The sequence below is a fragment of the Sorghum bicolor genome, chromosome 5 (assembly GCF_000003195.3).
Source record: "Sorghum bicolor cultivar BTx623 chromosome 5, Sorghum_bicolor_NCBIv3, whole genome shotgun sequence".
In the NCBI taxonomy this organism is placed as follows: domain Eukaryota; kingdom Viridiplantae; phylum Streptophyta; class Magnoliopsida; order Poales; family Poaceae; genus Sorghum; species Sorghum bicolor.
The window spans coordinates 14,865,063-14,879,658 of NC_012874.2; the positions used below are offsets into that span (position 1 = coordinate 14,865,063).

Below are 14,596 nucleotides of genomic sequence, written 5' to 3' on the forward strand. Positions count from 1 at the left end.
TACAACTTTGTACTTAAAAACCCTTTCATTTGAAGTCATTTTGTGCATCAAAATGTGGATTTTAAATAATTGTTTGCCTTGTGTCAAAAAAACACTCGGCAAAGTCTTTTTTTGCACTCGATAAAAAAGGTCTTTGCCGAGCCTTTTTTTAGACACTCGGCAAAGAAGTGGCTTTGCCGAGTGGTTTTTTTTGTCAAGTGTTTTTTTGCACCGCCAAAAAATTGGACCCAACAAACCACTTGACACTCGGCAAAGAAGTGGCTTTGCCGAGTGGTTTTTTTTTGTCAAGTGTTTTTTTTGCACCGCCCAAAAACTTGGACTCAACAAACCACTTGGCACTCGGCAAAGATCTGATTTCTAGTAGTGACGCGGACCGATTTGCAACAGCTTTCACAATATAGTGCCAAAATCCCAAATTACCTTATGTCCAAAACCACCGAGGAAAGAGTCTAAACCACTAAGAAAATGATTCTTGGCCATAAACTGTCAAGCAAACTCCATCAAGGATTGAACTTAGAACACAAGGGAATTAGTTTCCTTGCCGATTTGGACACTAAAAGATTATTTTCTTCGAGGCTATCCGCCAAAGAAATTAGGACAATACCTAGGTCCTGTTTGAATTCACCTGAACTAAACTTTAGCTAGCTAAAGTTTAGCTAGGGTTGTTTGGATCCACTAGTTAGTTAGTTAGTTAGTTAGTGAATATTGACCATATTGCTCTCTCTTCCTCACTCCATCCCCATTGTGCCGAAGAGAAAGAGCCCGAGGCTAGCGTGGCCTAAGCCCCGACACCCAAGCCTCGGTGCATGCTCTCGTACGTGCCTCCACAAGGCTGCCCCTGGTGTTGGCCCTCCTTTCCCTGCTCCTAGGGAGCCACCATGACCTCACCCTTGGTTCCCGCCCTTGCTGTGGGGAGCCGTGGCGCGCCCCTCTAGGTCTGTCAAGTCAGAAGCAATGCCATCTATCATCCCCATGGCTAGGAGCTGCCACAACCTCAGCACTTCGGTGCTCACCCTTGTGTTGGGGAGCCATGGAGCGTGCCATCGGGTCTCCCGAGGAGCCGTACTGGCTCTCGGCGCGCCCCGCTGCTAGGGAGCCACGGTAACCTTAGCCCCCAACACCTGCCCTTGCGGTAGGGAACTATGGCGCATGCCGCCAAGTCTGCCATGGAGTGGTGATGCCGACGGACATGGCTCGCTCGCGAGAGGAGGCACGGTGACACTAGAAGACTAGAGTACGGTAGACCAAGTCATGAGGGAAAAATTGTATCATGGAACAGTGCCCAAGGGTGCGGATGCAGAAAAAGGAGGAAGGTAGTTTGGTCATTGAGCACTTTCAGTTGGTTTTATGTAGGTTAGAACAACTATGGGGGGTTCCCATTAGCTAATATTTTAGCAGGCTTGTCTGGTGATCCCACCACAGCTAAATTATTTTTTGGAAAGCCAGATATAACAGTTATTGAAGTCTCTTTTTCGCGAAATAATCATATATTAAACAACATCGATAACTCTTCTGTTGAAGTTGCTCTAAAGAAATGGTGCTTTACATGACGTTTTCTTATGACCTTTTTAAAAATCATCACAGAATTACACTAGTCATTTTTAGGGTGATATAACTGTGACAGGCTAACCGTCACAGAGTGTTGTGGCACTTTACTTGTGTATCCGTGATGAACGAGCTAACCGTCACCGAGTATTGTGGCACTTCACTTATGTATCCGTGACGAATGGCTAATTTGGTCACAATTAAATCATCCAATGTGGCTGATTTTGGTTATTATTACATTTAATTATTAAACTAGAGAAAGAAAGTTGAATTACTCCTTTAAAATAATATAATTTCATATCCATGCCTAGCTTACATTGAGTCCCGTGCAAATTTTGCAAGCGGCCCGCGAAAATTTAGGTCTGACACATGTTAGTATAGAAGCCCTAGATATTATTCAAAAACACACAAAATTCAGTTAAACTATAGAAAATAGTAAATCTATTGTAAAATTTTAAAACTTCGGAACATATATATAGTATACATTTTTTAGAAAGTATTTTGAGACCTCACAATGATCATGTAGACCATATATATATATATATCATGATTTGTATCCGAGAAATAAATTTATTTATGAAAGAGAAGAAATGAAAAAAAATAAACATCAGCCCAACAACTCAAATTCGCCCTTTATGGGCCGGCCTGATAGGCCCAATCAACCATGGCCATCCATCGTGATGAACGGCTCAGATTCACTGAGGGTCATATAAATTGAGAGGGTGAAACCCTAACCCTATCCACTTCCTCCCCTTCTTTCTCTCTCTTCCTGATCCTCTTCTTCCTCAGGAAACGCACACACAGGAAGGAAACGCACACAGCCAGGGGCCAGCCAGGGGGCTGCGCGCCGGGCCAAAGCCAGAGCCGGCCGCGCGCCTGCTACAGTGGCCGCGCCGAGCCGCACGCCAGGGGAGGCCGCGCACCCTGCAGATCGACCCCGTGGCCACCCCGGCTCCCGCTGGAACCCCGGCCGCCCCCTTGGATCCCGTCGAGGCACCGCCCCAATGGTCGCCCCCTCCCACCCCGGCACCCAAGGCCAAGGCCACCCCACCACTGGTCGCCGGGCTGCCGTCTCCTACCTAGCCCCCGCCCCCCTCCCCCGCCTCTGCCTCCAAGAACAAGAAGAAGCCGACCCCCGCCCCCGTCGCTGAGGCAGCCGCCAGCACCAAGAAATCCAAGGGTAAGGCACCTGTGGCCAGCAAAGCCGATGCACCTGGCCCGGTCGGCGACGGCGTCGCCGCGGACACCACGGTACAATGCCATCTGCTCTGCTTTTTTTTTTTTCCAATTTTTATCTGCAACAGTGAATCTATTTGTCGTGGTACAGCCAATTTTCATGCTAGAATTCGCTGGTTCGCTGTGAATTACTGTGATTTATATGCCGCGTCATTTCCTGACAAACGAAACGATCCATGGTCACTGGCGCAGTGGCGCCCCCATGTTCTGAGGAAGTTCAGGACATGGGTAGTGGGGGCAGCAAGCAGCATGGATGATTTTGATTAGTTGGAAGCCTTAATAATCTGCAATTTTTTAGCATCTCATAGTGTATGTGCAGTGTCAGTTAAGTTAACAGAAACATGTCGATCAGACAACAGACTTGGACAAAATAAAGATAAAGTATTCAGTCTTTACAGCTCAACCAGCCCTGATAACTTTGTCAGTTCCACTGGGATACTTCCTGTAATGTTCTTCCCCGACAATGTGCTGCAAGAAAAAAAAAATATTAGGTGCCAAATACTTTTTCATTAAGGTAGGCTAAAAATTGAAGGTAGAATTGACATGGTTGTCATACATTGAGAATAACCTTGGAAAAGCTTCTGAACTGCATTGCACCCAGGACCATGATGCTGGTAAGCATGGATCACCACCCTCTTGTGCCCAACCTTCCTGTGGATATCGTGATACCATGCTAGCCATGATATTTGCTGTTAATGTTGCATACACTAATTCAGTCTCAAAGTGGATTTCTTGTTCTGAAACATAAGGGGTCGTTGCAGCTAGGACATAGAAGGGTATCTGTGGAACAAGAATGTTGTATATAACTGTGGTCAGGGTGTGGAACCTATGTACAATGTAAAAGGCATGAGCATGCACGGTTAGTTGGAGAACAATTCCAATTCCAATTCCAACCCATCTTCTTTTGGTTCTTGAGCAGATTATGACAAGGTGCACACATTTCAAACTAATATCTCTTGCTCGCATTTGTAGGATTTCAGCATCTGATCCATGTGGACTTTGCTTTATAAGAGGAGCTGATTAGACAATGCAACAAGGATAGTTGCAGTTTTTTTTGTCCAAGGTGTAAGAAGTTTCATGACCAGTTTCTGTATGAGAGGTGACCTCCCACCTCTGAATTTGATCTCTTGTACATGCAAGTATCTCTTGTATGAGAGGTGGTCATTTAATTTGAAAACAGTGAACAAACATGATTATCTTGTATAATGCTGCTCCTATGTTTCTTTCAAACAAATATTTCATGTACTTGTAATTTTGTTAAATGCAGTCCAAGTTTGAAGTGGATAAAACCTCAATCCATGTGAAAAAAGCATGTGTGGCTATGCTGAATAATGATGTTTGCCAACGGCGCTATAAGTTAAAGAAGATGTATTTTGATCCTCTTCCACTACATCAAGTGCCCAAGAAATGTGTTGATATTTGTTTGAAATGTGTTCAGACTTATAATGATGATGGCATTGACATGTGTAAGTCTTGCCATTTTCTCTGTAACTGATACCCTATGTTCTGGAGATGGGATTAACATGTAATGGATATGGCATTGATCATCTGTACCTGATCTTTTGTTTTCTAAACCTTTTCTGTGATAAAAATAGATTGTGATCTGTGATGATATTTTGGTTGTGATCTGTGACGATCTTCATGTGATGTTGATTCAAATTTGAATTTAAGTCATTTTTGAACAAAAAATTTGGGCCTATAGTTGACGTGGACCAAATCCATGACGTTTTAGATTATCACAATACCCTTTTGCTATGCTTCCAGACCATGCAATCCATGACGGAAATAAATACGAATCCGTGACGGTTCAATTCGGTGCAACAAATGTATGACGTGAGATACATGACGGATTTCTCGTACGTCATGGATAGTTGACTATGATGTATTTTTGGCAATCTATGACCAAATCCATCGTCATGTAAAAGCACAAATTCTTGTAGTAAGCTGATGGATCCAAACATGGCCTGTTTTGTATGGAAAAACGGAATTAGTTTGGTTGGGACCAGCAACTTTCGAGAAAATATGGAGCATCAAAGAAAGCTACGCCTCCTGGGAGGAGGGCCTGTAACCTATTGCTTCAAATGTAAAGCACTTACCACTACAACTACTCAAAGCAACTTGTGACTAAGTGACATATTTTTTTTTCTTTTGTATTCACGTTGTTGAATCTTGTAATGAATATTTGAGATCCTAATTGATTTTAAATGTAAAAAGTTTGAACTAAAAAGTTTTAGATCCCATCTAATAATATAAGTTTGGTTTAGGTCATATCTCCATCTGAGCTCACTTGAAAAATTAAAAAAATGAATTTTAAACCTCTGAGAATTTCCTTGAGGTTCTAAAAAATTACACTAAAAAGATTTATATTACCTTAGCGGTTGTGAATAATACCCAAGGAAGTGAGCAGTTAACTTGGCTATTTTAATAATACTAAAGGAAACATATAGAACTACCTTGGCAGTTTGGTTTCACACTTAAGAATATCTCCATTTCCTTGGAGGTCTATGTCCGCAGCTAAGGAAACTACACTTTTGTTGGCGGTTTTGTTTTGACCCTCAAATAAATTTTTAGGACTCAAGGTAATTTAGGATTGTGGTATTATATATATACACAACAGCGCTGTTCTACACTACAAGATTTTGTACTTTTGTATTATCTTCTATGAAACCTTTATTAAATATATATTTGGGTACCCAAATGAAATCAATTTTAACAACAAAGCTTTAGACCTATTTGTTTAATACAAGTTTGATATAGAGCACTTGTCTACATTCACGATCATTTAAAAAACAAACAATTTGAGTACAAAAGTCTGAACAGAAAACATATATTTAGGCCTCTAAGTACTCAAAGTAAAGAAGTATAAATCACAAAGATGTAGATTGTGTTGAGAACAACAACATTAATGTAGACTTTGTAAACAATGGATATTGTCTGAAAAATAAAGAAGTTGAAGGTAAAACTAAAAAAATTTAGAAACAAATATTTTTATCTCCAATCAATCTTAAAATAAAAAAGTTATCAGTTAAAAAATTATGGCCTGCATCGAAATATAACTTAAATATACATTATGTCAATATCAAGACTGTTTAATAAAAATAATAAAAATAAATTTGAGAACAATCTAATAATTTAAAATGAAATATTCCGTATCTTGATAAATTAGCTGTCAGCCACAAACATGTTTAACGTGTCCAGCAGTATAATTTTATACAAAGTTTGGTTTCATCACTTATTATATATAAAAACAATGAATCATTTACAAAGATAGACCAGCCTTTGAAAAAATTGATTTAGAAAGACAAACCTTGCCTATTTGCCCATAAATGATTTAAAAAGATGGCAGGGTGCCTCGGTATTATTCTAATATTGTTTATGTACAGTGCCTGCGGTATATACTAATATGATAACACGGCGTGCCATTAGTTGCTTTTCATGAGCTACACCGGAAATGTTTCAGATATAAACATAAATGGGAGCACAAAGAAAATTATTTTCTTTATACAATAATAAGTGAAAATAAGAACCTGTTGACACCGTTTTTGGGCACGTGTCCATGATTGGTAAAGTGTAGGTCGGCAAAATAAGGCGGCAGTGCTTGATCTACAGGGTGAGTTGCCGATGAAGACGGTTGCCGATGGAAGGATGGTTGAACGTGACCAAGTCCATAGGTGATGATGTGTTTGCGCCGATGGCTGTGACAAGAGAGTCTGCCGATGATACAGAGGGAGAACCTGGAAGTTGCCGATCGGCTTGTGGGGGTGTTCTAGTTTGTCACGTAAGGATGGTTTTACGTTTTCCTTAGTTATTTAGATCGTTTTGTACACGGATTCTGTTTAAATTTGGAATTCGAATTCTAGTCGTGTTTGGTTGTAGCTCTTTGAGCAGGGTATAAATGTAGACCCTAGGGCCTTGTAATGAAGACATCTATCAATCAATCAAACACAAGTTTTTACTCATATTCCAGCATCTACTTTTTTCGACGACTCCGTCATACTTTTTCCTTTTCATCACGAGTTCTTAGGAATCCGTCGACTTAAGCTCGACGTGTTCTCAAGTTCCGCGTGAATACCTCTTGCCCGTGACATCCGGGCGCATCGCTTTTGTCGGGACCAAAGTATTCAAGTTACCACCTTTGCCGATAGTAAGGTCAAATCGGCTGGCACGCCTTAACGTTTAAATCGGGTATTAGCCCTTTGTGTTTGCAGATCAGCTTTTGCACCAACACATCTTTTGGCACGCCCGGTGGGACAGATTCAAGATCAAGATCAGCATGTCGACTTCTGAGTTTGACCAAGAGAACGTCATCCCCGTGACAGAAGCCAATCTCAAGGACGAGCAGAAGCAAGCTATTGCTAAAGCCATGGAGAATTACAAGCAGCAATGGCTGAGGTCCTTCAGCATGAACAGGAGCGGCGAAGTTATCAAGAAGGATGCACTACCGGCGCCTCGACAGGTTACCTTTGAAGCCAATCCTGGTAAACTTCAAGAGATGGTTGATAGTGCTATCAACCGTGCTTTGATCAACCAAGCTGGTGTACTGTCCAATACGGTTTTCAATGCCGTGGCCAGAACCTTCAAGGAAGGACAATTGCCACCAGATTATGTGGGCCCCTCTTATCACCAGCCAGGGTCACCGGTGGTCACAGCTCCATCGGCCACCACAGCCGCTGCAGGAATACAGACTACCGTTCCTCCAAGTACGTTGGGAGTCACTAATGCACAATCTATGCCGATGACAACCAATCCGCCGACTTCAGATGAACAGATTAAGCTCACTACAGATCTATTGGCATCGGCAATGTCAGGACTGGTTCCTCCTCCCAACTGGTGGGGTTTTGGTATGCCCCCGGAATACTTGAAGACGCCTGGCACGTCTCAGGCAACTGACATGAGAGGCAAGGCTCCTATGGCATCGGCACCTCCTAATATGCCGATGAATCAAAGTCCCCAGTATACTACAACTACTACTGCAAGACCTTACACTGGGAATTCTCACGCTCCAACATTCCAGATGCCTAACACATCGGCGGACTCAATGCCGATGCAACAGAGGCTTACGACTCAACCAGGGTATGTCAATTCGATGATAATGCCCAATTACCAGTCATCGGCAGGACCTATGCCGATGAATGCTAATAGTGGATGGCTTGGGCAGCAAGTCTTTCCGCAAACACCCCAACAGAGTCATCAGGCTACCGGGTTCCAGCAAGGCCAGATCTATCCCGGGTTTCAGAATCAGGGGATGCCTAACCAGCCAATGAATCTCGGGCAGCAGGTCTGCGGACAGCAGATTGGCGGGCAACAGCTTGGTGGTCCACAGATTGGGGGCCAGATGATTAACCCAATGTTTCATGCAGATCGTGCGCCGCACAGACATGTGGAAGCTTACCGTGCCGGATCCGCAGCCGCCTCATCGGCAAGATGCCGATGCCTATTGGGCCGATAAGATTGCTGAAGTAATGAGAGACCAATTCGGGATAAAGCCCAAAGTCAACACTTACTCTTATCGGACACCGTATCCTCCCGCATATGATTTGATCCCGCTTCCGAATCGGTACAAGGTACCAGATTTTACTAAGTTTTCTGGGCAGGATGACACGTCAACCATGGAGCACGTCAACCGGTTCATCATTCAATGCGGGGAAGCTGGTAACAGGGACGAGTTAAGGGTTCGTTTATTCTCGTCATCGTTGTCCGGATCGGCTTTCACCTGGTTTATATCATTACCTCCCAACTCAGTGATTACTTGGGCCGATTTGGAGAAACAATTCCACAAATACTTCTTCTCTGGGGTCCATGAGAAGAAGATCACCGATTTGGTCAAATTAAGGCAACACAATGATGAATCGGTTGAGAGTTTTGTGCAGAGGATACGAGAAGTCAAGAACAAATGCTATAGCCTGGTTCTGGATGATCGGCAGCTAGCCGATTTGGCTTTCCAGGGTTTGTTGCCGCACATAAGGGACAAATATGCATCTCAGGAGTTTGAAAGCTTAAGTCACCTGGTGCAGAGAATCTCTGATCAAGACATCAAGCCGTTTGAACCCAAGAGAGCATGGAATAAAAAGGTATCATTTTTGGATGAAGCGGCAAGCTCAGACTCTGATGAAGAACCAGTCATCGGCTTGGCAGAATGGGTGAAAAATAAGAAGCCGATGTCTTGTCCTTTTGGACATAAAGAACCAGAGAAGTTCGCGTTTGATACCACTAAGGCCGATAGGATATTTGACTTTCTACTTCAGGAAGGTCAGATCAAGCTGTCACCTAATCACGTGATCCCATCGGCTGAAGAATTAAAAAGGATGAAATATTGCAAATGGCACAATACAACTTCTCACGGCACTAATGAGTGCAAGGTTTTCAGACAGCAGCTGCAATCGGCTATAGAGTCTGGAAGGATCAAATTTGACAGTTCCAAGACCCAGAAGCCGATGAAGATTGATCAACATCCTTTCCCAACGAACATGTTGGATGCTAAGGGAAAGGCCAAGGTCTTGACGTCGGAAACAGCTGAAAGAAGTGCATCGGTGGATCCTAAGCATCAGATCACTACTGCCGATGCCAAGGGAAAAGGCTTGATCCAGGAGGGAGCTAACTCAGGAAGGCCTTCCCGATCTGGTATTGTGATAACTCACAGGGGGCCTCGGGAGACTTGGCAGCAACGTGAAGATCGGTACCGGCGCCAACAAGAGGATTATCGTCAGGAAGAGGAAAGACGCCGACAAGAGTGGAATCGGCATAGGGATCACTGGAATTGCCCGTTCTTCATTCATTGTTGGGAGGAAAATATCAAGCTTCCCACTGTCAGAGATTGCCCTGAGTGCAACGGTTATGATCGGTATGATAGATCCGATCGGCGCTACCACGACGACAATCGGCGATCTAATGGGCCGATTAGAGGAAGAGCGTCCGTTCACGATCGGCTGGGGGGCAGGCTCAGCGTGCATGATAGGCTTGGCGATTGTGTTCAATATTTTCCCAGGAACCAGGAAGAACTCGAAGAGATGACTAATGCACGGGTTCCCGATGAGTTCATCTTCTGCCGAGATGCCAATACTTACCGAATGGAGTCAGGAGAAAATCGTCGCCAATCGGTAAGGCAGCAGCAACTTCCTCCCTGGTGTCCAGAGGGGTTGACCAGGACTCAGAAGAGAAGACTGCAGCACAAAAGGCGAGAAGAGTTGAGCAAGGGGGAGAACTCTGGGCAGTCTGGGGATCAGCAACAATCAGATCCTAAGGGGAAAGGCCCATCGGCAGATGTCAACATGGTATTTATGTTGCCGATGGAGTTCCTTGCACCATCCAGTGATGATGAGGTGGAGTTTTCTGACCAAATAGCTCAGTTGGCTCTGGATCCGATGATGGCTATCTTCGAGAAGCCCGCTGATGATGAAAGGCAGCACCTCAAGGCCCTGTTTGTTAAAGGAAAAGTGGATGGTCAGCCGATGACCAAGATCCTGATTGATGGTGGAGCCGCTATTAATATCATGCCCTATGCAGTGTATCGGAAGCTTGGGAAAGGGGATCAGGATTTAACCCAGACCGATATGATGCTTAAGGATTTCGAAGGAAATGTGTCTCCGGTTAAGGGGGCAATATGCGTAGAGTTGACCATCGGCAGTAAAACCTTGCCGACAACCTTCTTCGTGATCAGTGGAAAGGGTGCTTACAACTTACTGTTGGGAAGAGATTGGATTCATGCTAATTGTTGCATCCCGTCTACAATGCACCAATGCTTGGTCCAGTGGGTAGGTGACAAGATCGAAATTGTCCCAGGAGATTCTTCTTATGTCATCGCATCGGCAGAGGCGGACACCTACGAAAGGACTAGGTGTATTTCAGGAGAAATTTGGGAAAAGGATTTCCTCAAGGTTGCCGATTACGAGATTCCACCGATCCAAGCAGTCGGTTCTGATGAAGGTTTTTAATGGATAGGTTCGCCGATGATGGAAAGTTAGGCCAGGGATTCACATCGGCCGATGATTTAGTAGAAGTAGATATAGGTAATGGTGATAAACCTAGACCTACTTTCATTAGTGCTAAGTTAGATCCTGAGTGTAAGCAACAGTTGACCGATTTGTTAAAGGAATATAAAGATTGCTTTGCTTAGGATTATACTGAGATGCCTGGTTTGGACCGATCAATTGTTGAACATCGGTTACCTATCAAGTCTGGATTTCAGCCACATCAGCAGCCGGCTCTAATCCTAATATTCTCCCTGATATTAAGGCCAAAATAACCAAACTTATTGAAGCTAAGTTTATTCGGCAGTGTCGGTATGTTGAATGGATTTCCAATGTTGTTCCGGTCTACAAGAAGAACGGGAAGCTTCGGGTCTGCATTGATTTCAGGAATCTCAACAAAGCTACACCGATGGATGGATACCCAATGCCAGTTGCCGATCTGCTAGTTGATGCTGCGGCTGGGCATCGGATTATTAGCTTTATGGATGGCAATGCATGATACAATCAAATATTCATGGCCGAAGAGGATATTCCAAAGACCGCGTTCAGGTGCCCTGGTCATGTTGGATTGTTTGAATGGATAGTCATGACCTTTGGCTTAAAGAATGCTGGTGCTACTTATCAAAGGGCCATGAATTTTATATTTCATGAGTTCATCGGCAAGCTGGTGGAGATTTATATTGATGATGTGGTGGTGAAATCTGGAGACTTCACAAAGCATCTTGCCGATTTACGAAAGGTGTCGGAGTACACGAGGAAGCATGGTTTGAAAATGAATCCCAATAAGTGTGCATTTGGTGTATCGGCAGGGCAATTTCTTGGTTTCTTGGTGCACCAAAGGGGGATTGAGATCAGTCGAAGATCTATTGATGCTATCAATAAGAGAGTGGCCCCTACCAACAAGACCGAACTCTAGTCCTTGATCGGCAAGGTAAATTTTATCAGAAGGTTTATATCCAATTTGTCTGGTAAGATTCGTGCTTTCAGTCCTCTTCTTAAGTTAAAGGCCGATCAAGAGTTTGTTTGGGGGAAGGAACAACAGTTAGCTCTGGATGAAATCAAGAATTATTTAGTGAATCCTCCAGTTCTAATTCCACCTCAGCAAGGGAAGCCCTTCAGATTGTATTTGTCTATCGATGGGATGGTCATCGGTTCGGCTTTAATTCAAGAATTTGAAGGGAAGGAACGTGTAATTTATTACTTAAGCAGGAGGTTGATTGATGCTGAGACCAGGTATTCGGCTATTGAGAAACTATGCTTGTGCTTATATTTCTCTTGTACCAAGTTAAGGCACTACTTGTTATCGGCCGAATGCACTGTTATTTGCAAGGATGACGTAGTCCGATACATGCTGTCCATGCCGATTATGAGTGGCAGGATCGGTAAATGGATTCTGGCACTGTCGGAGTTTGATCTGCGTTATGAATCGGCTATGGCAGTTAAAGGGCAGATTATGGCCGATTTTGTAACTCAACATTGCGGCACAGTGGAAGCCTTGGAAATTGTACCTTGGACGCTTTTCTTTGATGGATTTACGTGTGACTGAGGGGCAGGAATCGGTATAGTATTAATTTCCCCTCGAGGAAGGAAGTATGAGTTTTCCTTGCCGATTGTTGCCACGTCGACGAATAATCAGGCTGAGTATCAAGCTTTAATAAAGGGATTGGAATTGTTAAGGGAAGTTCATGCTGACGCTGTCGAAGTCTTCGGAGATTCTATGCTGGTCATAAACCAATTGGCTGGAAGCTATGAATGCCGAAGTGAAGTTCTCATAACTTATTACGAGCGGAGTATGCGACTGTTGAAGGAATTCAAGGATTTCCGATTAGAGTATGTTCCTCGATTGCATAATGAAGAGGCCAATCGATTGGCTCAGCATGCCTCGGGATATCAGCCTATGATTAATGCAGTATCGGCAATTGGTGCCGATGATTGGAGAAAAGAAATCGTTGATTATTTGAAAGATCCATCTAAGAAAGTCGAAAGACGTGTTCGGTTTCAAGCCACCAAGTATGTGCTCCTCGAAGTTGAATTGTATTATCGAACTATTGATGGGATTCTTCTCTGATGCTTAGGTGATGATGAAGCTAAGAGTTTGATGGGAGAAATCCATGAAGGGGTATGTGGAGCACATCAGTCGACCTTTAAGATGAAGTGGATGATTAGGAGGAACGGGTATTATTGGCCGACCATACTTGAAGATTGCTTTAAATACTTCAAGGGATGTCAAGGATGTCAGAAATTTGGCAACATTCAAAGGGCACCCGCATCGGCCATGAATCCTATTATCAAACCTTGGCCGTTCTGGGGGTGGGCTATTGACTTAATCGGTCAGATTTATCCGCCATCTAGCAAAGGGCATAAGTTTATCTTGGTTGCCACCGATTATTTCACCAAATGGGTTGAGGCTATTCCTTTGAAGAAAGTGACCTCGGCCAATATGATTGATTTTGTGAAGGAGCACATTATTTACCGGTTTGGGATTCCTCAAACGATTACTACCGATCAGGGTACTATGTTCACATCGGGGGAGTTTGATGAATTCGCAATCGGTATGGGAATTAAGGTGTTAAACTCTTCTCCTTATTATGCTCAAGCTAATGGGCAGGCCGAGGCATCTAACAAAGGAATTATCAAGCTTATCAAATGAAAAATTGAAGAAAATCCTAAGCGGTGGCACACATTGTTAAATGAAGCTTTATGGTCCTATCGAATGGCTTGTCATGGATCAACCAAGGTTTCACCGTATCAGTTGGTGTATGGGTATGATGCAGTGTTACCTTGGGAAATTAAGACTGGATCTAGGCGACTATCTTTTCAAGATCAGTTGGCTGCCGATGATTATGCCACTTTGATGACCGATGAGTTAGATGATCTAGCAGGACATCGGTTAAAGGCTTTAATGAGTATAGAAGAAAATAAGAAGAGAGTTGCTAGATGGTACGACAAGAAAGTGAAGGCTAAGGAGTTTGCCGATGGAGACTTGGTATGGAAATTGATCTTGCCGATCGGGGCTAAAAGTTCAACATTTGGGAAGTGGTCTCCCAATTGGGAAGGTCCCTATCGGATAAGTCGATCGGCTCCTGGTAATGACTATATTCTAGAAACTCTTGAAGGAGTTGAATTTCCCAGAGCATTAAATGGCAAATATCTGAAGAAGTACTACCCAAGTATATGGGTCGATGCATAAAAGTTTAAATGCCGATAACACTCCTATCGGCTGGATTGAAATGTGTCTGAGGCCGGACTTAATGTTTCAAAAGGTGCCGATAACAGTCCTATTGGCTAGACTAAACAACAAGAGAGCTGGAAAGTGCAGAGGGGCAAGGATGTGTTGCCGATGAAGGGTTCATGTGTTCAACAGCGCCTGGATCGCCGATATGGTGCGCAGACGAATCTGGTTGGCTTCCTCTATCTCCTTCGCGTCGTCATCGGCAGAGCCTTCCACCGGCTTCAGCTTCTTCTTCAACTGCAGCGCCTTGTGGCCATGGGTGTTTCGTTCTTGCTCAAGAAGCTTAATTGTCTCTGGCAGTTGGCTTTCTTCTTGTCGGGCTTGGGACAGAGCATCCTCTACTTGCTTGAGTTCTGCCAACAGGGCTTCTCTTCTCGCCGATAGGTCGGAAATCTTCTGCTTCAATACATCTCCTGAGGACTGTAAGATGCCGATGTTCTTGTGCTTCTCATCGGCAAGGAGTTTCACCTTCATCATCTCCTCGGAGAGTTGGGCATGAGCCGCTCTGTCGGCAAGGCGCTGGGCAGCTTTCTGGTACTGCAGCTGACGGCTCTCCAAATGTGCAGCCTGGAAGAGGATTTCTTCAGCATCGGCAGGAATTTGGCCTCTCAGGGTC

General features: G+C 43.9%; 1 long non-coding RNA gene across 2 annotated transcripts; it reads left to right on the plus strand.

Annotated features, from left to right (window-relative positions):
• LOC8071585 lies at positions 2,293-4,395 on the plus strand. 2 transcript variants are annotated; one of them, XR_002453727.1, is made up of 4 exons: positions 2,293-2,796; positions 3,543-3,640; positions 3,754-3,880; positions 4,049-4,395. It is a non-coding gene; the product is annotated as an uncharacterized LOC8071585 (long non-coding RNA). The 2 variants fall into 2 exon arrangements; XR_002453726.1 differs by lacking the exon at positions 2,293-2,796 and having other exon boundaries at positions 2,804-3,640.